This window comes from Myotis daubentonii, chromosome 20 (assembly GCF_963259705.1).
Source record: "Myotis daubentonii chromosome 20, mMyoDau2.1, whole genome shotgun sequence".
Classification (NCBI taxonomy): Eukaryota; Metazoa; Chordata; class Mammalia; order Chiroptera; family Vespertilionidae; genus Myotis; species Myotis daubentonii.
Genome location: NC_081859.1, coordinates 14674671 through 14701581, shown reverse-complemented (window position 1 = coordinate 14701581; position 26911 = coordinate 14674671). Strand labels below are relative to the sequence as shown.

The 26911-nt window shown below is 43.6% G+C and overlaps 1 protein-coding gene across 2 annotated transcripts in view; it reads right to left on the bottom strand.

Annotated features, from left to right (window-relative positions):
- The window catches only part of CNST (consortin, connexin sorting protein), an 81212-nt gene extending 54474 nt beyond the window's left edge, over positions 1-26738 (bottom strand). For both annotated transcript variants that reach the window (XM_059677610.1, XM_059677611.1), the window contains exon 1: positions 26583-26738. The gene's annotated coding sequence lies outside the window, so the exon portion shown is untranslated. The remainder of the gene's footprint in view (positions 1-26582) is intronic.
- Positions 26739-26911: the final 173 nt, after the last annotated feature.

Sequence of the window (26911 nt, the reverse complement as noted above, 5' to 3'; positions counted from 1 at the left end):
TAGAAAACCGTCTAGAGAGCCCCAAATAGTAGCCATCCTGTCGTGTCGAGTCACTTCTGTGCGTTAGAGACTGTGCCGGTACTTCACATGCCGTCGTCCCAATCCTCCGAACAAGCCCGTTACATGGGCCGCATTCACTCTGGGCTCCAGATGGAGGCTCTGAGGCCCGAGAGGCAACAACCCCTCGCTTCAGGTCACGTTCCTGGAGGGAAGCGGAACTGGGTCTGAAACCAGGACTTCCCGGGCTGACCCTGGTGCACGGAGCGTCATGGCTGAGAGCAGCGGCAGGCTGAGGCTCAAATTCTGGCTCTGCCCTTAACAGCGGTGTGACCTCGTTACCGAGCACCTCCAAGCTTCACTTTTCTCCTTAGAGAGGAGAATTTTAAAGCCTGCCCTGAAGTGTCATTTTTGAGGCTCACACAACACGGCAGGCAGAGCACTTAGCAGGGTGCCTGGCCCCCAGTAAATGCTGAATGGAAGTGGGCTGTCATTACTTGCACAGACTCTCCAGGTTGGCATTCAGCACTGGAGGTCACTCGCGCAGGTTGTGCAGGTCTCAGCCTCTGCCCCACGGCGGGTTCAGAAACGGCGCTTCCTGTCCTCCCAGGAACGCTTAGGTTCTTGATGACGGACTCAGGCTACCAGCACCGTTTGAGGATGTTGGGAAGCACTGCTTTGTGACGGGGTATCTGATTTCGTTCCTGGAATGCTCAAGCGTCTGACCTGCACACCCTGTTTGCGATGATTCAGATATCGAGAAATTAGTGGTTAAGGCTCTTGGTGGGTATACATTACAGATCATATTCACAGCTTCGCTGAGTGTCGTGCGAGGCCCTGAGTGAAGCTTCAGATCAATGCTTTCATTCAATCCTCACGGTTCCTTAGCGGACAGATGGTTTTAGCCCCATTGTACCCATGCAGAGACAAGCATCGTATCTTGTCAAGAATCACTCGGCTCGCACGTTGAGGCATGAAATTTGAACGAGTTCTGATCTTGAGGCCACGTTCTTGTCATTATGCCCTACGGACAACGGGGAGAAATCTGTAACTGAGAGTACCTCACTCCAGTGAGGTACGCCCCAGTGAAGAATCTCCACCCGACAGCAGGGGACACACATCTGATGACCAAGGTCAAGTTCCTGGAAGTCTTCTCTTTCCCTGGGAAGGGCTGGGTCCACATAATGCACCATTTCCTACATGGCCTGCCTTTTCCTGTTGACAATGATTTAAAGCTATATGCAGGTGTCCCCCCAAAATGCAAACACACTATGTCTGTAGATTCTATTACATTTTGAAAATGAAATGTATTTCAATAAACACTGCCTTTATAATTATTCAAAGTGTGTATACATTTTTTGGGGGACACCCTGATATGCTATTTCAGTAACTATTACCAGTAGCGTAGGTGTTCCTTCCTTTGGGCCTCAAGACATGTTGCCTATTAGTTTGTAATGACAATTAGTTTAATTCTCAAAAGGTAACTTTACTACTTAAAAACAATATTTTTATTGATTTCAGAGAGAAAGGGAGAGGGAGAGAGAGATAGAAACATCAATGATGAGAGAGAATCATTGATTGGCTGCCTCCTGCACGCCCCCCACTGGGGATTGAGTCTGCAACCCGGGCATGTGCCCTTGACTGGAATCGAACCTGGGACCCTTCAGTCCGCAGGCCGACACTCGATCCACTGAACCAACCCGACCAGGGCTGTAAACTACTTTTTAATACTGACTCTTATGGTCTTTCCACAGCATGAATGTCTTATAATTATTCTTACAAGACACCTACCAATTCTTCAAGTCCTGGCTGAAAAGTCAATCCAATTTGCTTACCCTGACCTCTCCCTTCCAAAAGGCCCATACATAGCATACCCTCAGCAGCGGTCACCAGCAGGTGGTCCACAAACCACGGCGGTCCGTGAGGTCCGAAAGGTTGGCGGCCGCTGCTCTATGGCAGTCTGTACCACCACATAGAGTCCTCCCCAAATACTGTCCTACATGGTATATTTTCGCTATGCGTCCTCCTAGATGTAAGCATCTGGATGCCCATAACCCAGCCACAGGTAATTTTTATTTTCACAATGGCTAGTCTTGGGCCTTGTTCTTACAGATACATGAAGGAGTAAGGGAACCAATTTTCTACTGTTTCTCTCTGAAAAGGAAAAAGTCAGGCACGTGGATTCCCGTCCACCTCCTCGGAGAGGTAAAGGGACCGATCACACAGTATTTGGCTTCTGTCTACATTGCTGACGCACTTCAACTAGAATATTTTAATTTAAACAATAGAATAATTTTCTTTCTTTTTCTTAATATATTTTATTGATTTTTTACAGAGAGGAAAGGAGAGAGATAGAAAGTGAGAAACATCGATGAGAGAGAAACATCAATCAGCTGCCTCCTGCACACCCCCCACTGGGGATGTGACGCAACCAAGGTACATGCCCTTGACCGGAATCGAACCTGGCACCTTTCAGTCCACAGGCCCACACTCTATCCACTGAGCCAAACCGGTCCCGGCAGGATAACTTTCTTAAGGGGACTTGTAATCACTGTAGTCCTACTGCTTTTGGAAACAGTTACAGATGTTATTTTTGACTCTTCTCTCTCCTCTTTCCCTCTCCCTCAATGCTAGACCAACAGTATTTTTATCAGCCTTTTAAAAAATGTATAAAATACGATGAAGACATATGAAAAATATGATACATCACAATGTTGATGTTCGTGCACCTGTATCTCACCATGAGAAAGCACTCGGGCAAGGGAAGGTCTCCAGGAGAAGGAGACCCAGCTGACACACAGGGCTGAGCATTATGCTAGCGCTGCGCAGGGCCTGGAGCCAGAGGCACAGCTGATGGAACATTCAAGGCTCTTTGCCGTATCTAAACTGTACGTCTATTCTGTGAGAGTCCCTATGTCGGTAACCAGTTCTCAGGAAAGGAACAGCCACACGCAGTCACTGCACTGATTCCGGCCGATTTTGCCTTTTGAAAGCATGACAGTGCGTCTGGCTCAAGCTCCCAGCTCCTGCGGCAGAATCGCATTCCAAATATGTCCACTGCGTGAAGTTATTTGACATGTTGACTCTGTACCGCTGAAGAATGCCAGGCAAACATGCTGAAGTGAGGCTTATAAAAACCTGAAAACCACAACACTTCGAAGAAGCTTTACATAAACAATACAGTGTGACAGGCTAACAGAAGGAAATCTACATTTTCTTAGAAATATAACCTCAACTCCAGGTTGACTTGACTTCACTTTTGAGACATCTGATGAGAGTACAAACATCAGGTGTTACTAAAATCTAAAAAGAATGGAATAGTTAAATATATAACATTACTCAATGACTTTATTAAAATGCTTTAAGGAGGTATGTGTGCCATGTTTCTGTAATTCATACAAATTAGGCCTAAATGCTATATTTTTACTTTTGAAAGAAGCTGAAGTTCTTAAGCATTAACATGGGACCCCCAAGTTTAACTTTGATAATTTCTAGTCAAAACAAATAAATTTAGAGGAAGACAGTAACCAGATCAATTAGGTATTCTACTAATCCTAAATTCAAAAACTTTTTAAATATATATATTTTTATTGATTTCAGAGAGGAAGGGAGAAGGGGAAAGAGACAGAAGCATCAATAATGAGAGACAATCATTGATCGACTGCCACATGCATGCCCCCCCCATCCCCCCTACCCCCCGGGATCAAGCCCATGAACTGTGAGTCATGCAGGTGGGGCAACCCTAAATTCAAATTTGGCTACTCACAGTCAACTCAGAATTGAGGAAGAAAGTCACCACACCCATATAGTACTGGGTTTATATTTATTAATATTAAAATGATGTTGATCTATTTAAATACACCCTATCATTAAAATGAATGTCACTTTTTATACATATATACTAGAGGCCTGGTGCACAAAATTTGTGTGTGTGTGTGGAGGGTGCCTCAGCCCAGCCTGCACCCTCTCCAATCTGGGACCCATCGTGGGATGTCCGACTGCCTGTTTAGTCCCGATCCCACCCCAGGATCGGGACTAAACGGGCAGTTGGACATCCCTCTAACAATCCAGGACTACAGGTTCCCAACTGCTCGCCTGCCTGCCTGCCTGATTGCCCCTAATTGCTTCTGCCTGCCAGCCTGATCACCTCCTAACCACTCCCTTGCCAGCCTAATCAATGCCTAACTGCTCCCCTGCCGGCCCAGTCACCCCCAACTGCCCTCCCCTGCTGGCCCAGTCACCCTTAACTTCCCTCCCTTGCCAGCCAGCTTGGTCACCCCTAACTGCCCTCCCCTGCAGGCCATCTTGTGTCTACATGGGGGCGGCCATCTTTGTATTGGAGCGATGGTCAATTTGCATATTACTCTTTTATTAGATAGGATTTTTTTTTTTTTTTTTTAGATAGGATTTTTTTTATTGATTTCAGAGCGGAAAGGAGAGGGAGAGATAGAAACATCAATGATGAGAGATAATCATTGACTGGCTGCCTCCTGCAAGCCCCCCAGTGGAGATTGAGCCTGCAACCCAGGCATGTGCCCTTGACTGGAATCAAAACCAAGAGCCTTCATCCACAGGCCAACGCTCTATCCACTGAGCCAAACTGGCTGGCATTGAATTTCACTTTTTATTTATTTATTTAATCAACTTATAGAGAAAGTTTATTTAGAGAGTTACAGAGGTAGAAGAAGTGAGCCAGCTGGGCTGCGTGGGCTCAGGAAACAAGTCACAGAGGCAGAAGGAGGGCTCCTGGAGCTTAGCAGAGAGAAAAGCAAAGGTAAGGAGCTGGGGGTGGGGGTGGGGGCAGAGGAAAAGGGGGAAAGGAAGGATGGGGGCGTGTTCCCCAGAGGGAGCACGTGTGTCATTTCACCTTTAAAAACTTTTAAGACATGGTTACTAGAAAACCAAATTCCCCATGAGGCTCACATTCCATTCCGCTGGAAAATGCTGCTCCCCAGGACATTGCCTCGACAGTGCCACCTGAGCCACAGTTGCGGCTCAGGATGATTCACTCCAGTCCGGATTCTCTCTTGCTAATGTAAGCTGTGCGGTAGGCATTTCCTGGCTACAGACATTAATGTTACTATAATTAAACAAGGTCAATACTAAAGGAAATAAGCACTATATGCTTCTAAGTTACGTTTTTAAATACGTCTGTATATCCTATTTTCAGGATGGAAACCACAGGAACATGCATTCCCAGTTTTTGGTGCTTCTCCATGCTCAAAATATTTCTGGAATTTCATGAATATAGCATAGTAATTAGAATAAGAAAACAGACATACACTATTCTTTCTGAGATGATGCAGTGCAGAAGTAAACCAGATTGTTTTAATATTTCCTTATTAAGAATAAAAGTTTGGTTATAAGAAATTCATTCTTCATGTAGAAAAAAGAAAGGTCATAGAAAAGTGGTGCCATAGGCTAGAAAGAGGATAGAAATGTGAAAAAATATATAACAAAACTACAGGAACATAAAAGGAAAAACAAAAATAAATGATTAATTATAGTCAAATGTTTCTTTTCAGATATGAAAAAATAACTGAGACTATGTGACTCCTAAGCCCCGAACAACCTTGGGCAGCCAGCTTGAGAGAAAGGAAGCATAACTTGTTGCATTTTCCTCAGTCCTCCCTTTCAAAACGGGGCTCAGTTCAAGATAGCTTACTCATCCCCAGAGCCCTTGAAATAAAAGTCTAACACACACATGGAAACGACAGGTCAAAGCCGCACCGTGGGTATCCACGCGGTGCAAAGACAGTCATCTCTCTCCTCGCCTCCCTCTCTTACACAGACATCTACACGTTTTATTTAAAGATACAAAATAGAAGCCAATCTACAGAACAGTATGAGCTCAAGGACACCTTCGGACATGCAAAAAGCATTTTTAGCAATAACTTCTAACTTCTTCCACTCGCTCATTAATTAGAAAGTTTGCCTAGTTCAGGGTGATTAGATTCATGGTTTAAAATGTTCCTAGAAACTGACTTCTAGATAACTTGAAGATAAAGGATGGGCAAATCATAACTTATGAAATTGTCTGTGAGCCTTTCCTTTAGTCTCACAGAGGTAACACTACATACAAAAATGGAATCACACAGAAGTTGTGTTTATTTGGTTTTGAATGCTTCTTTGTAATAAAACCTATTACAACCATACTTTGAAGCCACCGGCAGGATCCAAGAACTTGAAAATACTTTTTGCTTCAGACCAAAACCATCTCTTTTAAAACAAAAATTATGTTTCCTGCTACATATCTGCTACATATCTTCATGGAAACTGTCTTACTAATTTTTAAACTTTGCGCATTTTGCTACACAACTAGTGATATAAAGCAATCTATCTACACTTTAGTAATTAAATATACACATGAAACTATACATTTTATTTCGAAAGGAAAATTTTTGCTAATATAATGGCAAGAGAAACATAGTTTGTTAGACAGTTATTGAACACTTACTAAGTATTTATCTATAAAACGTAATCTTCACACAGGTCCTACAAAGTAGTTCTATAATTATATTCACATTACAGGGGAGGAACAGAAAGATTAAATAAATAGGCCAAGGTCACATAGCTAGTACATGGCAGAGTCAGAATTCAAATTCAAAAAACCTCTCTCTTGAGCCTACGTCCTAAACCACTATAATCACTTTTATAATAATTTAAAAAAAAAATCAACCATTCTCAGATGTATATTTTGTAAACACCAAATTGCTAGCTTTAAGGAGACAGCAACACAATTTCTAGTATTCTGAAATGTTTTCCAGATACAGAGTTTAGAAAATAGGTTGAGACAAAATACAATAAAACCCACCAATCAGACTACTTATTTGCTGTACTCCTACCATGTGAAGAACTCATTTTTTAGGTTTATACATTAATCCATATAACATCCCTATTAGAAATCATCATTGGATATTGAACACAGCCCCTCGTCCACAAATAATAATTTCTAGTAGGCAGATCACAGGTATTTGCAGAACAAACATCGCAGCTAAAGCAGGGGAAATACAGTGCAAGTCTCCAAACCTTGACAGTGTGCCAAATGAGCAAAGCGACTGATTCCACGAACCCCTACTGCATGTGTATTTGCTCATAAATTACAGGCACACCCGCTGTACTAATCCAGGTGCATATTCGAATACACGTGTAAAAATGACCACGAACACAGGATGAGAGTTCTACTTCTGGCAAGGGCAGGCTATCTCATTCCAGACAAACCCTCCGGAGGATAGCGACTAGCAAAGCTGGAGGAAAGCTTCAATGTGGACGTCAGAAAGGCTGGGCAGAGCTTTCACGTACAGAGCGATTCGATGCCCACTGAGCGAGGGAAGCCTGTGCTTTCAAGTGGGACCTGAAAAGCCTCCCCCGCCTCCCCCGCCCCCCCCACCCCCCCTCCAGGTCCCCTGAGACCAGGTGAGCCTGAAACAGACCAGCCCTCCAGGAGTTCTAACCCCAGCGGATCATCTCCAGCTCGGGCTGAATTAAGGCGATCGGCACTAACTTGGCTGCCTGCTGGCAACACAAATAAACTCTCTCTGGAAGAAGGAATCCAATAGTGGCTCCAACTATCTCCCAAGGTTTCCATCTGTAATGCCCAACATACAGTACAAGATAACCAGGCATACAGGGGATCGAGGTGTGACAAAAATCTGGGAGGAAAAGTAGTTAACAAAGAGATGCACAGGAGATCCATATATTGGAGAACTTTAAAGTAACTATTATTAAAATGTTCAAGGGCTTCAGTGAACCGGAGAGAAAATTTCAGAAGAGAACTAAACTGATAATATAGTGGCAAAAGCAAATAGTTTATTTTGCTTTTTCATCTAATCACTAGATGTGACTTAAAAACTCAAATGGATATTCTAGATCTAAAAATACAATAATCGAAAATATCCCAGGTATGGAACTCAAGGGTAAAATTTATTACTTTCCTAAAGATTTTACAACAAAGAAATGAGTATAAGATAATTTTTGAAATCATTCAAAATGTCTGATAACTCTTTAATCAATTTAAGAAAACTTCATTTGAATGAGTTGCAAAAAAAGTAACTTGCCTAAACGCTATCTCCTACTTTTTAAACCCAGTAACTGATATGCACTGGGCCTGGCTAAGCACACTTTACTCTCATGAACAAATCTTCACCTGCAAGATCTGCTTCTTGTCTTACACTAACTTATGTATGTTTTCCTTGCACTAGTGCTAGACCAGGGGTGGGCAACCCCTGGCACGCGTGCCAAACATGGCACGCCAGTAACTTTTGCTGGCACGCAAAACCCTCTCTTATAATCTTCCATTTACAATTTTTTTCTTAATATCGGCTTTCTTATTTTTCAGATAAATTCAGTGTAGGTGCATCTTAGATAAATAATTTTACATAACATGTATACATTAAAATATAAATGTATTTTTCATCATCATATACTGTGTTTTTGTCGCTTGAATGAATTTTATTATTTCTTCAAGGTTCTTCACATACGTACACCTTAAGAAATATCAAGTAGGTGTAACATGTTCTCAAAAAATTAGGGTTGGCATGCAGGAGAATTTTGAGTCAGAGATTTTGCTGGTTTTGGCACGCACTCACGAAAAGGTTGCCCACCCCTGTGATAGAACAAATACTAGCCTGAATGAGACCTTACATCCCTAACCGTCTGTTATAACTGAATGAATGCGTATGTAAGATAACAATCCAGTGCCACCTTTCACACAGCGCACACCTATGTGTCTGAGCCGGCATCAGCAGTCCTGGGAAACTTAAGAGCTGATACATTACTAAAGGCCCAGCTGTTTACACCTTGTTTGTTTATTCCAAACATCTTTGATGTTTAATACATAAGTGCTATCCTTGAGTCCCCATGGTTTATGTGCAGTTACTAAGAAAAAAAGAAAGAACATTGAATTCAATAATAGTAATGGATAACATGAATTACATTCAAAATAACTGAGAAAAAAATTTCCCTGCATTTAACTTCTAACAAATGAATCCACACTGTGCTATACTTTGCAGGGAGAAACAGCAAGACTAAAAGAAGTTGGCTAATGGCTGTAAGAAAACTACAGCTCCAAACCATGAATCGGTGGGAAGCATTAAATGTAGCAGCAGGAATTCCCTGGAAGGTTTTTAATCAGTGACATGATTAGGGTTACACATTAGAAAGAGCACTTAAGCACCATGAGGTTTCTCCCCTTTTCAGGATGAGACAGAGGATGCTGAGAGGAGAGGAGAGGGCAGTTGGGAGGGAGAAGTTAAGGAGGAGAGGAGAGAGAGCACTAAACAAATGATGGTGCGAAGGCTGAGGAGGTGGGACGGCATCCAAGACACGGGCAGAGGGACAAGCCTTAACCAGAAGGGGTGCACTTTGCGTTGTGCCAAAAGGACTGGGGGGAAGGGCAGTGCATTGGGGTGAAGTTGGAGGCATTTCCATTTCATGGCATGTCTTTCAGGGAAGCAGGGAGCAGGATATCTGCTGAGGGCTGGTGGGCTGTGCGAAGGAGGGGCTTGGGAAGCACAGAGAAGGTTCAGCCAGTGGAATGTGGGGGGCTGCTGCTGCGAGCCCGCTGAAGTGAGCCCCACTATGAATTCATAGTCTCACTCTACTCGGCTATAGACACTGTCTTCAAGTTATCCTACCGCTGCACCCCGTCCCCAGTAGCAGCGAAAAGGAGACTCTTTACCCTAACCTTCTCCGTGAGTACAAAGAAATGCTGCAATGTTCTCAGTCGGTCTCACTACCAATTTTCATTTATTTGTTCTCCTGCTCTTTATTCTACACGGCTCTGGCATTCTTCTTACTCCCGGCTTTATGTGGGCAACTGAATGCAGTCTGCAAAATCCTTGCCTCTGGTTTATTTCATTTAAGGAAAATGAATTCTGAAAATCCCCTTCTATGTTGTAACTGTCCTCAAATGTATACCAGAATTTTATTTAAAAAGTGATAGCACTGCATTTTAAATATATGTATTTTTAAATTTATTTCAGAGAGGAAGGGACAGGGAGCGAGACAAAGAAACATTAATGATGAGAGAGAATCATTGATCAGCTGCCTCCTGCACGCCCCCTACTGGGGCTTGAGCCCACAACCCGGGCATGTGCCCTGACCAGGAATGGAACTGTGACCTCCTGGTTCATAGGTTGATGCTCAACCACTGAGCATCACCGGCCGGGCAGCACCACATTTTAAATCAGAAAACTTGAGTTCTCTTATTATCTCACTTCCTAGGACCTAAGTTCCCTCTAGGATTCCTCCCTAACTTTAACATTTGATGACTCTTATTTGTTCCCAAGTTCTCTGCTACTTGTCTTTTACTGCTTCAAGTCTAAAATAAAACCAATTTATCACTTCCTAGTGCCTTGTTATGTGAGCTGCAACACTTGTTATCTACTTAGAAAGCATAGCTCCAGGCAAACTCGCGCTTTTTCTCCTGCCACCTTTCCCTGTCCACGTCCCTCCCTCTTCGTGATAAACAAAGACATAAGGTCGCCCTGTGAATGGGAACAGGATGCGCCTGCCCCACATGCAGAATACTGGTTTTTAACTATTTACACAACGCAGATGCTAACTCTTTGTTTCCCCCAGGGCTATTTGAAATCAAAAGCACACATTTGGCCAGCATTAAAGGGCTAGTTTGAGGACAGGAAACAAAGCAAATAAATCTCCACGTGGAGCCTGAACTCTGACCTCAGAAGTCCAGGCTGAGCTAACCTGACTAATGCAATCAATCACAGCTGTCTACTCTGAATAAGATGGACCTACTGGATAAGGGGGCGGGGGGGGGGGGGGGAAGCAAGGCAGATGAGACTGAAAGGAAAGAACAGGACTGATAGCTGCGCCCCTAACCCCTCTTCCAAGAAAAAGCCACAGAATGTATCAGTTACTCAGCCTGCCCTTATCTCGGCCAATGGGCAAGTGGGGGAAACTAGCCCAAGGCCAAAAGTATGCTAGCCACCCCCCGTCTTTGTGTAACCAGACCCTAGCTGCAACCTGCCCTTGCGTCACTAGCCCCCGGCCCTCACTCAACCAACTGGAACCGGCCAAATCAGTGGTCAGAGTGTGCCCCCACCCCCCGACCCCAAGCCCTATAAATTCTTTGTTCTCTTGGGACTCGGGGCCCTCTCGCACCCTATCGCTGCGTCAGGGGGAGGCAGAGGGACCAAGTCCCGGGCTGGAATAAAGACTATATGCTTTTGCATCTGACTCGGTGCTCCCTGGTGATGTCCTTTGGGGGATCTTGAAATCTGGGCATAACAAGACAAACTGCCCTGAGGAGTCCAGCCTCTAACACAGCGATTCTCAACCTGTGGGTCGCGACCCCTTTGGCGGTCGAACGACCCTTTCACAGGGGTCGCCTAAGACCATCCTGCATATCAGACATTTACATGACGATTCATAACAGTAGCAACATTACAGTTATGAAGTAGCAACGAAAATAATTTTATGGTTGGGCCACCACATGAGGAACTGTATGTAAAGGGCCAGAAGGTTGAGAGCCACTGCTCTAACAGGAAATGGCGAGAGACCCTGTCCTACCTTCCTTCTCCCCAAAAACACTTTGCAACAGAGAAAACTGTGATTTGGGATTTCAAAAGAAAACACCTTTCACTTATACGGAGGGTGTGATGTGTACATACTTAAGAATATTCAGTTCTATTACAGAAAATAGTAGAAACGAATAAGGAAGAGAGATGAAACTAAGAACAGAATCAAACGGCTTGACATGTTAGCTATAGAAACAGTAAACAGAGGAGACATGCACCAACCACCGCTAGGGAGGAAAGAAGGGACCAAAGAGCACCACATATCTGACACCATGTAAGAGAAACCAAATACTCATGAAGGTATTTCTCTTAATATATTTTTATTGATTTCAGAGAGGAAGGAAGAGGGAGAGATTGAAACATCAATGATGAGAGAAAATCATTGATTGGCTGCCTCCTGTATGCCTCCTACTGGGGATGGAGCCTGCAACCTGGGCATGTGCTGAAGGGTCCCAGACTGAACCCGGGGCCCTTCAGTCCGCAGGCCGATGCTCTACCCACTGAACAAACTGGCGAGTGCGTCATGTAGGAATTGATAGTCAAGTGTTATTAGGCCCGCCACCCACTGTTGTTACCCATTCTAGAGCGATCCACCTTTCCCAGGAAACACAGCTGAAATGCACACCTGCTCATCGCGCCAGCTGGTGGGCTGTGCCTGCCAGGGGAGCCTGTCCCTGCACGTCGCACATGAGGCAGCGAGTGCCGGCTCCAGCACCTTCAGGCTGCTGAGCTGCCTTGTTCATCCTCAACTCTGTCCACACTGTCACCTGGGAGGCTGACACAGCACAGAGAGGACGGGACGGGGAGCCCCGTGTGACCCAGCCCTCAGGTGGCCTGGTCCTTCCCTTCTACTTGAACTTTCAAGAGAAGAAACAAACGTGAGCAAAATAACAAGGTGAGCAAGCCCAGGGTGTGATGTAAGAGCAGCGAGTGGCTGGACTTTGGAAAGGAAGTGCTGCTGGAAAGCAGTGAGGGGAGAGATTGACAGCTTGAGCGGGGCTGTATCAGGATGACAGAGGAATTCAACCCCGTGACTCTCCCGCGACCTGCTGTGGGGGACCAACGTTTTCTCTTACCCTAGGGCCTAGACCAGGGGTGGGCAAACTTTTTGACTCGAGGGCCACAATGGGTTCTTAAACTGGACCGGAGGGCTGGAACAAAAGCATGGACGGAGTGTTTGTGTGAATTAATATAAATTCAAAGTAAACATCATTACATAAAAGGGTACGGTCTTTTTTTTTTTTTTTTAGTTTTATTCATTTCAAATGGGCCGGATCCGGCCCGCGGGCCGTAGTTTGCCCACGGCTGGCCTAGGCCGTGAATCGTTTACTAGAAAAAAAGGAAAGGAGGGTAAAGGCATATAAAACACCCGGCTTTTTGAATTATTATATTCAAATAAAACTTACTCTGTTGAAATGTCATGGGAGTTTCTGAACACCCTCGATTCTGTGATTTCTGTGTTTGTTACCTGCAGGCAGGTAAGCTAGCTGGTGGCCTGTCCCTGGACCAGAGACGGTGATCTGAGCAGACTGGGATGGGACCGAGGGCTGCTGAGTGAGGGGCCAGCTTATCAGAACTGTGCTCTCCCAGTAACCGATGGCGATGCGCATGACAGGCCGAGAGGGAGAAGCAGGGTTAGAAGAGATGAGGGGTGGGATCCTGACTCAGGGGACAGCGGTGGGAATAGAAACGAGAGAGACTCTGGAGGGAGAATGAACAACCTGGATGACTGCCTCGATGTGGAAGGTGAGACTTTGACCCAGGGACTGGGAGTCAGCAGTGCTGAGGCGAGAACCCCGGCGGATGCTTTCTTCAAGTTGTCAGTAGTAGGTGGTAAGAGAGAGACCAGAGTAGGAGAAGGAGGAAAGGGAATTGCAAGAGTCTTTATTATTTGGCCGGAGAAGTGTCCCATCAGAGTTTGAGGCAATAGCTAACACAGAACCTACACTAAACCATTTCAAAGACTTAGGTTTAGAATGATATAAGCACGGCAGCTTTTAGAGTATCCGGTGGACACTGTCCCGCCGGGCCCATCTGTTGCTCTAGTCCAGTGGTTCTCAACCTTCTGGCCCTTTAAATACAGCTCCTCATGTGGTGACCCAACCATAAAATTATTTTCGTTGCTACTTCATCACTGTCATGTTGCTACTGTGATGAATCGTCATGTAAATGTCTGATATGCAGGATGGTCTTAGGCGACCCCTGTGAAAGGGTCGTTCGACCGCCAAAGGGGTCGCGACCCACAGGTTGAGAACCGCTGCTCTAGTCTCTCTCACAAGGTATTTCATGCGGGCATATCACCTGCTGAGCAGAATCCAAGCGCCTGAAGCCAGAGGACATGTTGCTTCTTTTGCAGCCCTCACCCCACAGAGCGCCAGGCACACACTAGTGCTTACAAGTGCTTGTTCAATCCAACTACAGGCTCTTTTCCACGACCTTTTACTAAGGAAATATATTTAGAAAAAGTGGTTACATGACTTAAGATGACGTTTAAAATGTACTTACCAGCAAAAACCCACAAGTATTATCTGGTAGGAAACAGAAATAGAGCGGAAACACCAAAGCAAAGAGTATTTTTGTCATTGAAAGATTAAATATAAAACAAGTCAGCAAATTCCAAAAACAGAAGCATGAGTTAGTAAAACGGACCCAGAGAAGAGCCAGAGGGCTCAGGAGGAGAATTAGAATAAGGAGGTAAATGCCCTAGCCGGTTTGGCTCAGGGGATAGAGGTCGGCCTGCGGACTCAAGGGTCCCAGGTTGGACTCCGGTCAAGGGCATGTACCTTGGTTGCGAGCACATCCCCAGTAGGGAGTGTGCAGGAGGCAGCTGATGGATGTTTCTCTCTCATCAATGTTTCTAACTCTCTATTCCTCTCTGTAAGAAATCATTAAATATATTTTTTAAAAAAGAATAAGGAGGTAAAGGAGGACAGGGAAGAGGCTCTGGGGTGGGGGTGGGGGTGGGGGGGAGGGGGGAGCATGGGCGTGCTGAGGCTGGGATGAAAAACCGTCTCATGAGCACAACAGGACCTTGTTGTCCTGTTCACATTTTTATTTCAGAACAATGATCAATTCTGAAGATGTTTTAAGCACATAAACATTTGCACTTGAATGATGTCGTTAGTGCATGTTCTTTTACTAAAGAAAGATGATCAAGTACCTTTATTTCTGAAGATTTATGCTGAATAAGAAATATTCTTTAAAAAAGGATTTTTATTGATTGTTTTAGAGAGAGGAAGGGAGAGGGAGAAGTAGAAGAGTTGGGGGAGAGATATGAGAGAGAAATAGTGACCAGCTGCCTCCTGCATGCTCCCAACCGGGGCTCCAGCCCACAATCTAGGCATATGCCCGACTGGAAATCCAACAGGCAACCCTCAGTGCATGGGAGGGCACCCAGACAACTGAGCCACACCGTCAGGGCAGAGATATTCTGAATACAGAAAAGAAAAGGGAAACCCTCTATGCACACAGATGAGCACGGAGGCATTACTTCAAAGGCTTATTTTATTGTTGGGACAGCTCTATATTTCTGCATACATTATCTCAGTTAACTCCAGTAACTCCTAAGAAGTATTATCCCCCATTTACGAATGAGAAGCCTAAATAGTTTGTCCAAGTCACGGTGGCAGTGAGTGAAAAACTGGTAGTTCGTATCCCAAATGTCACAAAACCACAAAATATGTACATTATGAATCTATAATAAAAGGAGGGAAGCAGACTCTAAAATAAATCATAACTGTGGTCTCAACGATGTTCACACACACTCTGAAGAGACTGAAAGTAAATATCCAACACTGTTAATAGTTTTTGCTCTTGGTTGATGGGAGTACAAGGATTTTCTTTTTTGCACTTTTCTGTATTTTGCATATCTATAATAATAAAAGCATAATATGCAAATTGGCCAAACAACTGAACAGCAGAACGACTGTCTGGATGACCTTCTGGACTATCATGGTATGACACACACTGGCTCCAGGCCAGCCAAGCTGGGTGCAGTGCGATTGGTCGAGGTGGCCCCCGCCATCGCCCCACAATCGCCCCGCAGAGGAAGGCCGAGGCTACCCTCTGCAGGGCAATTGATGGGGGGCTCCACAATTGATCACTCCAAAGAGTGAGGCCCAGACCACTGGCCAGGGGGGGTGATCGACAGTGTGGGGTGGGGGAGGCACCATGATCGCCCCAAAGAGGGAGGCACAGGCCACCATCTGCACAGGAATTGATCATAGAGCCCCAGCCAGGTGGATGGGGCCTACCTCTTTGGGGCGATCGATTGCAGGGCTTCCGGACTGTGAGAGGGCACAGGCCAGGCTGAGGGACCCCTCCCCTGCCCCCAAGTGCACGAATTTTGTGCACTGGGCCTCTAGTTTGAACATAATGTTTCTGTTCAAATAACTTTTTAAAAAGCATTTAATCAGGGACACATAGAGTTTCCTTAAAAATCACTAGGAATGCTAAGAGTTAATGTAAATATTAATATTATTTACTTTTAAAAAGAAAATAATTGAAATAAATAGGATACAAAGATTTAGCAAATTAAAACCAAAACCCACCATTTACTAAGTGCCTTCCGTGTGCCAAACACTGTGGCAGGCAATCACTCTGACATGTATTATTTCAGGCAATAAATGTGTAGGGTTTTTTTCTTTTAGAGAGTGTGTTTATCCATCATTCAGTGGACATCCATCGCCTTAGAACAGTGGTTGGCAAACTGCGGCTCACAAGCCACATGCAGCTCTTTGGCCCCTTGAGTGCGGCTCTTCCACAAAATACCGACTTCTACGCATAGGCCACAAAGTTTCAATCGCACTGTACATGTGCGCCTGCACATGGTATTTTGTGGAAGAGCCACACTCAAGGGGCCAAAGAGCCGCATGTGGCTCACGAGCCGCAGTTTGCCGACCACTGCCTTAGAACAATAACTATTTTATTTTTTCCATTATCATTTTTTACTTATTTTTACTGAATTTATTGGGGTGACATTGGTTAATACAATTATAAAGGTTTTAGGTGTACAATTCTGTAACATATCATCTGTATATTATATTGTGCGCTCACCACCGCAGTGACCCTAACTATTTCAGAACATCAAAGAGTCACCTGCTGTCTCTGCCAATAACCTACAGCAGTGATATTCAACCGGCATGCCACGAGGGTTTTTTAACACGTGCACTGCTATTAGTGCACTATTAGTCAGGGCACTGACCTCTTTCCCCTTAGACTGTCAAATGAAAACATGACAACAGTCAACACAACAGTTGTCTGATGTAAATGCATCAAAATCATACCTAATTTTTTTTTTTTTGTCAGATCAGCCAAAAATGTTTGGTGTGCCGCAGAATTTTAGTAATTAGTTTATGTGCCACGACATGAAAAAGTCTGAAAATGGCCGACCTACAGAAATAGAAATTCCTACAAATCCACTTCTCCAGGGCACAAAGCAGAGCCTCCCTATGGCGGAACTCACTACAGATCCTAGAAACAAACCCGTCGGAAGTGTTTCACAACCCTTCCCTACATGATTACCAAGTCCTCAATCAAAAAGGTCAGAGGAAGAAATAAAGTTCTACAAATACACCGACTTAACTATAAATTACACTGAGAAACGTTTTCCATGTATATTTCCTTTCCTTTTAAAAAAATAGAACAAAACTACATAAAGCCATTCGTGACATTAAGAGATAAAATTACATATATATATATATATATATATATATATATATATATATATATATATATATATATATTTGGGGTCTGGCCAATGTGGCTCAGTGATTGAGCATCAACCCATGAACCGGAAGTCGAGGTTCGATTCCCATCAGGGCATATGCCTGGGGTGCAGGCTCAGTTCCCAGTGTGGGGTATGCCGGAGGTAGCTGATAGATGATTCTCATCATTGATATTCCTATCGCTCCCTTTCCCTTCTCTCTGAAATAAAAATATATTTAAAAAATATATTTGGGACTTGTATTTTTCATCAAATGTTTTGATGAAAGGGCTCATTTCCACTGCATTTCCCATGCTGATCACCTATGGGCTCAAACATTACCCATGAAGCTGACAGGAACTAATGTTAGGTTCAGAGCCATTCACAAGCCACCATTGTTTCAAAATTTTCACTAAAATGTATATGGATGTTGTAATATGTACATACATATGTGCATTGTAACGTGCAGATTTATATGAATTATCAGTAAATTAAAATTAACTTATGAATTCAACCAGAATAAAGAACATAATAATCCATATGCCATTAAACATAACGTTTACACTATTTTTAAGTTAAAAAAATTAACCCAGGAGTTAACTTACTTTCTACTCTTCCTTTGAAAAAGGAGTAAAAACCATTAATTCTATCATATCAGAAGTTATGAAATTTCAAAATGAGTTTACTTTTAATTAAGGCTCTCATCCCTTCCCTTAGCCCTTTTAATCCATCCTGCATATCAGAAGCAGATTACTCTCCAGAAAACACTACCTTTGTGTTTCACATAATAAGCAGTGACTTGATATATTTGTGGAATGAATATTTCTTCATGTTGCAAAGATCTATAATGACTTCTTATAGCCTCGTTAGTGTCACCACAATCTTATCTTTCTTCTGAGCAACAAAACAATCTATTCATCTCGAATGAGTATCAATATTTCCAACATTCCACAACCACTATCCCATTACCTAAATCCCTGTTCTTTTCACTCTCAATTCCGTCCAGTCATTTCCCCTCCTGCCAGCCAGTTCAACCACATCAAGAACTCCATACCCCACATTTCTTTCCTTCCTTCCTTCCTTCCTTCCTTCCTTCCTTCCTTCCTTCCTTCCTTCCTTCCTTCCTTCCTTCCTTCCTTCCTTCCTTCCTTCCGCCTCCTCCTGGTGTTACTTTCTTTCCTATCTAGCACTGAATCCAGGCATCATCTCCAGCGACCTCCTTAGTCCTCTTATATTTCTACTGCACCCACTCCAGTGCAGATCAACCTAACCACTTTCTCTGCTAAAGAAAATGTCAGCGACACAGATTGGTGACTCCATAAAAGCAGTGCCCACCCAACCTCAGAGGAGCCTCAATGCTGGCCAGACATCATTCTTTGGAGACAACCTCCAAAGCTACACTACACCGTTATCAGTGGCCCCCAGCCCCCGTCCCATCCCTAGCTCAGCAGTCTCACCTGGACCACAAGTAAAAAGAGGTTACCAGGTGTTAGTTGGACAACTGTATTTCCCCTCTTATCTCAGTAGAAGCATGTCTCTATCTGCTGTAAGGGTAGTCTTTCTTCCTGCACTCACTTGCTCGCCCTCTTCCATCTCACCGGGGAGCACGTCTACCGAATCAAGCTATCTCTGGACCCATTCCTCTCATTGGGTAGGGCATCCCTACAAACATAGGTCTCCTTTACCCTAATCCCAAGTGGCCGACTTTTTGCACTTCCAGGAAAAATCCAACCATAGCATTAATCCTCTACCTGTAAAATGCACAGAGGGCAAACAAATGATAAAAACAGAAACAAACCAAAGTGTGCTACAAGGTACTAAAGAAGTATAAAGAGTAAATGCCAGCCTGGCCACTGTGGCTCAGTCGACCTATGAACCAGGAGGTCACAGTTTGATTCCCGGTCAGGGCACATGCCCGGGTTGCGGGCTTGATCTGTGGTGTGGGGTGTGCAGGAGGCAGACAATCAATGATTCTCTCTCATCATTGATGTTTCTATCTCTCTCTCTGTCTCCCTTCCTCTATGAAATAAAAAATAAAAAAATAAAAAAAAGAGTAAATGCTAAACGAATGAAAAATATAGGGTAAGATATTTGAGGAAGATTTTTTTTTAAAGAATCACTATTCCTTTTCTCATCAAGTAATTTATCAAATTATCTTTAAGTAAAAAAATAACGCCGGGGCCGGTTTGGCTCAGTGGATAGAGCGTCGGCCTGCGGACTGAAGGGTCCCAGGTTCGATTCCGGTCAGGGGCATGTACCTGGGTTGCGGCCACATCCCCGGTGGGAGGTGTGCAGGAGGCAGCTGAGGCAGCTGATCGATGTTTCTCTCTCATCGATGTTTCTGGCTTTCTGTCTCTCTCCCTTCCTCTCTGTGAAAAATCAATAAAATATATTTAAAAAAAAAATAACTACTAAAGATGAAGTTATATCAAGGGGTCTTTACAAGCCTACAGTCGCTTATAAGAGTTGGAGATTTATAACTACTTAAATTCAAATTAATTCTGCAGTTCCTATCTTTTTGGGGGAATGTTTTTAAGAATTTAATGAAAGCTAGGAATCCCCTCCTCAGAAAAATACCCAGATACTACCACTAAGTTACAAATGTCACTTCAGGGGATTTACAGGTCCCTTACACCTGTTTTGGGGCCCCAATTAAAAACTCTGCTAATCCCAGAAATTGTATTTTATTCTTGTCAAATAGGTAGCTACTGGTTTCCATTCCTACAATAAAATATCTCAACATTTATGACATTAATCCTTATACTGATAGCTGACGTAACGGTGATATACTGATTCGAATCTCTAGTACACAAAGTTCACAGACGTACAGGAAGGGAGATTGGTGTACAATTCTGCGAATATGCCTTCTTGTATTTAGTCATTCCAGAGACATATTTTGATGGGGTTTGGGGAGAAGAAAAATATTCCAGAGAAGGCAGTTTATGTAAGTTTAGAAATTCTAAGAAAAAGATAAACCTGTATAAAAATAAGTGATCCCAGAGGAGGATAAGAGCCAATGCTTTGGAAGATTGCTGGTAGGACACGATTTCTTCCCAAAGATGTTCTATTTCAGTGGAGGAGATGCTCCAGAGAAAACATACATGAGAGAAAGAGACACTATTAAATACAGCCTAGTGGAATCTAGTATCTTTTATTTTTTAACTTTAGGTTAATGTGAGATAGATCTTCCTCTGGTGACAATATGATCTTTGGTGGGTACAGGACCTATTGATCAATTTCAAATGTAAGACTATTAAGACAAATGATCTTTTCTCTCCGTAGTCACAACACATTTATAATATGATTAAAACAAGACAATCACATGACATTGCTTCTAATTTTGGCTCTGGAAGTGCTGGTCCAGTGCTAGAGATATAACTCTAATTGGCCTAGCAAAGAACCCCACAACAAAATTGTAAAGAACTGTTGTGAATTGTTGAAGAAAATAAAGCCAGATGACTGAATTTGGATCTAGAAGTCACAAATGGATATAAATAAAGTCTTTTCCAGGAAATTAAATTTCATAATTTTCTAATTAGCATAGTTTCTACAACTTCCACTTCTCTTTTCATCTGAGTTGAACTTTAGGGAAGAAATCTTTTCATTTACTTGGTATGAATCCTTTGAAGACCTGATTTAAATAAAGTATTCATTCTTCACAAACGAAAAAAACTAAGGTACTCATTGGTGTTTCAATAAATTGAATGCATTTTCACAAACATAAGTCCTCATTGAAAAATCTTAAGCAATGTCTTACAGTTCATCTCAAAATTCTTATTTTTAAAGATTTCTTTGTAAAGTGGTAATACCAATAGAATAGAAAATAGTGAACAAGAAAAACAATGAATGCATTAAATCAAAATATAAGTGATATGCCCTGGCCGGCTTGGCTCAGTGGATAGAGCATCAGCCTGCGGACTGGAGGGTCCCAGGTTCGATTCCGGCCAAGGGCACATGCCTGGGTTGCGGACTCAATCTCCAGTGGTGTGCATGCAGGAGGCAGCCGATCCATGATTCTCTCTCATCACTGATGTTTCCATCTCTCTCTCCTTCTCCCTTCCTCTCTGAAACCAATAAAGAAATATATTTTAAAAAAATATATAAGTGATATGCTCTCAAATATTCAGAAACAGCATTTTTTGCTTTACCATAGAGTCCACATATTTTAAGTAAATTATTTAAGATCTATAATATAAAAATTATTTTTAAGATGTTAGTTTACCATCACTAAATTAGAAAACCACAGCCACCTAACCCACTGGGCTTTCAAAATGCAGCTAACATAGCAAAACCATGTAATTATTTAATCTGGCATTACTTCTCCAGGAAAAACAGTCTAAGCATTCCCATGAGAGAAGTTAATCGATGTGACAATTGCAAAATATTGTTAATTACTAAAATCTTCTAGGTATTGTCAATTAAAATGTCAAATGCCCAAATGTCAACAAAGGTGATTACATTTGTCATTTACTGCTTCAGGATTCTTCTTAAAAGGAAAAAAATAATCATGATCTGCCAGTATTTTCACACACACACACACACACACACACACACACACACACAGCCCTTCCTATATGGCTGATGAGGCTGGAAAACAGGAAGTCCTCGGGGATGGCAGGGAGGAGTGGTATAATGGCAAAAAGTTTCCATCCAAACATGTTAAAGAGCACACTCTCCAAAGTGTGTCAGAATTTAAGGACTCTCAAGCTCTTAAAAGATTCAGAATTTTTAAATGATGTATTTCTTTTGTTCAAGATGGTTCAGACATGATTTTTATTATTTATGGAGGTATAGTTGACTAATGATGTCGTTCTTAAAAGAATATTATAAATGAATTATTTCAAATGCATAGAAACCAAAAGTATTCTCTGGTTAAAGGAAATATAATTTCCTCTAAGGGAATGTTCCTACGTAAAGAGAAGCCTGTGTTCATGTGGGTCCTAAAGGCCCCAAACTGGAGAGAATGCTCCATAACAATACGAAGACACAGACATACTCAGTGTACAATTCCACAATAAAAACATCACCCTTGCAGAGGACACTTAAATCGGATTAGAGCTTTAAAAAACAACAACTCAAAACGGAAAACTGCCAGACTATCAATTATTCTTCCTCAAATAACTAAAAAAATTGCTAAGGCTAATTTGTAGGACCAAAACAATGGATTCTCTTATCCAACTACAATGGTGTCAATGGAAAGCCATTTGGATTCAAATACAACACTATATTCTCCTACACAACACACCCGTATTTCTCATGGAACAAGCAACATTCAGTAACTACCCCGTCCCTTCTGCCTTTGATCCTTTAATACTCCACACACTGCCAACTCTCTCATGACTAGATTTTTACCGAGGGCGTCTTGTTTGCTGACCAGGTAATATAAAATTTCTTTATACCTAATTTCTTTATAAAGGTTGGGGAGGGGGCATGTTTTTTTGTATTAAATTACACTGAACTTAATTAGGCCTTCAGATAAATTTTGACATTAAATGGAGATGTAAGACAGTGCAGCTAAAGTAACATTTAGGAAAGTTTATTAGAGAACAGAGATCAAGATAAGCCCCATGATTGGTCCCTGCTGATCCCCATTGAGGTCAGCGAGGTGCAGGGTTACCTTTCCTCCGATGGTGTTATCTTTCCGTTATGACAGCTTTGAAAAAGGAGAAGGTTCCATGCAAATCAGCACCTCGCTTGCAAAAAACTTGCCAATCAGTCCGTAGGTTTCTATAAAAACCACCGGATTTCCTTTTAAATTTACCTAAACCACCACACGTACGTGTTACTACTCTTTCGCTACTACTCAGGTTCCCAGAGTTTTCCAGCCAAAAACATATCCTCTTCCTTTCTACATTTCGCTAAAAATAATCTATCTTTTCCTTGACAAGAAACACCATCACTTGGAGAAGCACATTCACAAAACTCTTAGCCATACCTGAAACAGATTCAGAATATGTCTACAATAGTAGGTACTCCACCTGTTTAGAAGGAATTCAATCTTCCTGCAGGCCCTTAACTTCTCCTACTTAATACCGATAGATACAGGAGCCAGACCAGCAGAGGGAGGGCCTTGACACATTGTTGACAGGCAGGTGTGAATACATGCGACCAGGACACCCCAGGAAGTGACTGCATGCCCTATCATCTTCCGGCCTCACTGACCAGGCACCTGGCACCTGTGTGTCCTCCTCTTTGTTAACACAGTCAACACCAAAGAGGAAGAGACTTCTTGGGACCTCCTTTCCTGCACAGAAGCTTCTGTTTGAACATGGCAGCACGTTAGGAAAAGGGTTTTACAATGTGCTCCAGACTCACCCAGTAACCCTGGGGCTAGTGCTGCCCAGTGAGGGCCTCGCTACACGTAGCTACTGAGCACTTGACGGACTGTGAGTCAAAATACACAGCAGACTTTGTAGACTTAGTATGAAAAGAATGTAAAATTATCTCATTAGTAACTTTTAAAATTTGACATTAAAATAATATACATATAGGATTAAACAAAATGCTAGTTAAAAATAATTTCACTTGTTTCTTTTTTACTTTGCTATTTTGACTGGGAAACTTTAAATTGCTTATGTGGCTTTCCAAAGGACAGAACTACTGTAGACCTAGAGCCTAGATCAGTGGTCCGCAAACTCATTTATCAACAGAGCCAAATATCAACAGTACTTCTTCAAAATAGACTTGCCCAGGCCGAAAACCGACTTCTGCGCATGGGCCACGAAGTTTTCATCGCACTGTACACGCGCCCGCACGTGGTATTTTGTGGAAGAGCCTCACGTGGCTCGGGAGCCGCAGTTTGCCAACCATGGGCCTAGATTATAACAGCAAACAAGATCATTTGGCATTTCCCAATTACAAATGCCATTTAAAAAACCAACAGAAAGAGCAGTATTTCCCTGGGTCTACCAATTACATTGAGAGAGCAATAGGAATAACTTAGGAAAACTGTAAGAATAATCAGCAGAATCACTTTGCACTGATTCCATTTGAAAGAAAGATTACCTCAAAAAGGCAAAAAGAGCACAGGATGTAAAAACCACACCTCTTAAGGAAGATGTAAATACACAAACCAAGTTTTCCTCATAAAGTAGGCTTAGGCGCTGATTATAAGGTTCGTCTTTAAAGTGAGAAGGATATTTGCAGCACCTCGGGACTCAGAAACAAAACACACACGATTCTATCTCTTTATTATTCAAAGACCTTCAACCACAAACAAGCCATCAACACCATAAAAATGGAAATAATTATCGTAACCTATTCTCTTTTTCAAAACCTAAAGAAAATAACTACAACAGTTTCCCTAGGATCCAGTGGGCTACCTTTGGTCTACACATAAGACACTGGGGGATAGAGGAGGCTAGGGGACTGTCAAGGGCGGGGGGGGGGAAAAAAGGATACATATGTAATACCCTTTGTAATACTTTAAGCAATAAAAAAAATAAATAAAAAAAATAAAAGTTCAATTTCCAGATTAAAAAAAAATAAAATAAAAAAGCATATTTTATTTTTTTTAAAATATATTTTATTGATTTTTTACAGAGAGGAAGGGAGAGAGATAGAGAGTTAGAAACATCGATGAGAGAGAAACATCGATCAGCTGCCTCCTGCACACTCCCCACTGGGGATGTGCCCGCAACCCAGGTACATGCCCTTGACCGGAATCGAACCTGGGACCTTTCAGTCCGCAAGCCTACGCTCTATCCACTGAGCCAAACCGGTTTCGGCAAAAAAAAAAGCATATTTTAAAATAAGTATTTTTAACCCACAGTTTTTTAAAAGTATGTTTTAAAGATACATTTTTATTGATTTCAGAGAGGAAGGGAGAGGGAGAGAGAGATAGAAACATCAATGATTAGAGAGAATCATGGATTGGCTGCCTCCTGCATGCTCCACAGTAGGGACTGAGCCTGAAACCTGGGCTTATGCCCTGACTGGGAATCGAACCCTGACCTCCTGGTTCATAGGTCGACACTTACCACTGAGCCACGCCAGCCGGGCTAAAAGTATTTTTTAAAGTGAGAAATTCAACAACACATTCCTATGCGTGAACTATTTCTTCCTCTATTATAAAACATCATTCTGCTTTGATTTAAAAATATTTAGGCCTCCAGGGCTCAGCGGGAGTGGGGTGGGTGGGGGGTGATGGTGGTGGTGGAAGGGATAGAAATGTGTTTCTGACTCTATGAAAATATGTTTTAAGGGGAGAGAGGAATACAGCTCAGTAGTAAAGGATGGTATTCCGGTATTCAGAGGGTGCCAAAGTTACTTCTAGAAAATTGTCACTGGGAATACAGTACCAAAAAAAAAAAAAAAAAAAAAAAAAATTCAAGCATTTAAGACCGATGGGTCCCCAGGGCTTCCACAACTGTTGATCAGACACTTTCCATGGTGTCCTAACAAATTTATCGTCCAAAAAAGGTCATAGTTGACTGTCAACCATTTATCCATTTGCTATTCATCAGCTGAATATAATCTCCAGGCTTCTATTTGTGAGATGATACATTCCTCAGATACCTTTTCCGTGTGCATTGACATGCCAAGCTCAGTCACACTCCCCATGCAGTAAGCAGGAAGGATTGCACATATTTTAAAGCAGGGAGTGCTAGCGTGGCTGCATTTCCCTGCCCTGGTGGGCACAGCCCTCCCCCCTGGAGTCACTCGCGAAGAATCGCGTCCTCTCACACCGCCCAGGGGGCAGGCGACGCCAGCGGGTCCCGCAGGGCACCCTATTTTTAGCGTTTGGAGCTGGTCTTTTACAGTGCATTCCACGGCGTGACTAACTTCACCCGGGGAACCAAATAAGCATCCTGCGGTCCTCATCATTTTAAGCTCGGAGAGGAATTTTAAGCCTTTAAGTCTTAATCCCTTTTCCATCTTAACTTTAAATCTCTGCCACACGCAAATTTAAAAAGAAAGGTACTATCGCGGGAGGCGGGGAGGGGGACACCAGGTGGCTCTTGACAACCACAGTGATGGGGGGCGGGGGGCAGGTAGGAAGCGGGAGCCGAGCCCGGGTGGCGGGCAGGGGCCGCGCGGCAGCAGATGGGAAGGAGCAGGCGCGCAGAGCAGCCTCCGGGGAACCGGGGACCCGGGGACCCGGGAAGGGACCGCTCCGCCGCGGGTCCCCTCGGGAGGGAGAAATTGGCGCGAGGCGCAGGGGCAGACCGCACCGGGGAGCAGGGAGGGGGCGGAAGGGGGGGACGGGGCTACACCTCACCCGGAGGGCAAGGGCGGCTCAGCCCGAGGAGCGCGGCGCAGGGAGGAGGAGCGAGGGGTTCCAGGAGGCTTTGCACCCCGAGAGCCGCCGGCTCCCCGCATCCCGCTCTCCCTCTCCTCACCTGGGAATCAGAGGCGAAAGGGGGTCCACCGCTGGGCGCCCGGGCTGTTCCCAGCCCCTCTCGCTGACATGGCGGCCGACGAGCTGTCACCGGGCTCGCTCGGGTCTCCCGCCGCTCGGGTGGAGGAGACACCTTTGCCTTCCCGCCCCGCCTCCCTCGGCTCGCCCCTCCCGGCTGGGCCGGCCGCGACCGCGGAGCATAGAGCGCGAGCGGCTAGAGAGGACGCGCGGAGGGCGGACGACCATAGAGTGCACGGCCTGGAAGGTCCGTCCTCTAGCGTCAGCCCCTGGCCGGAAGCGGAAGTGAGGAAAGAGCCAGGAGAGGTGGTG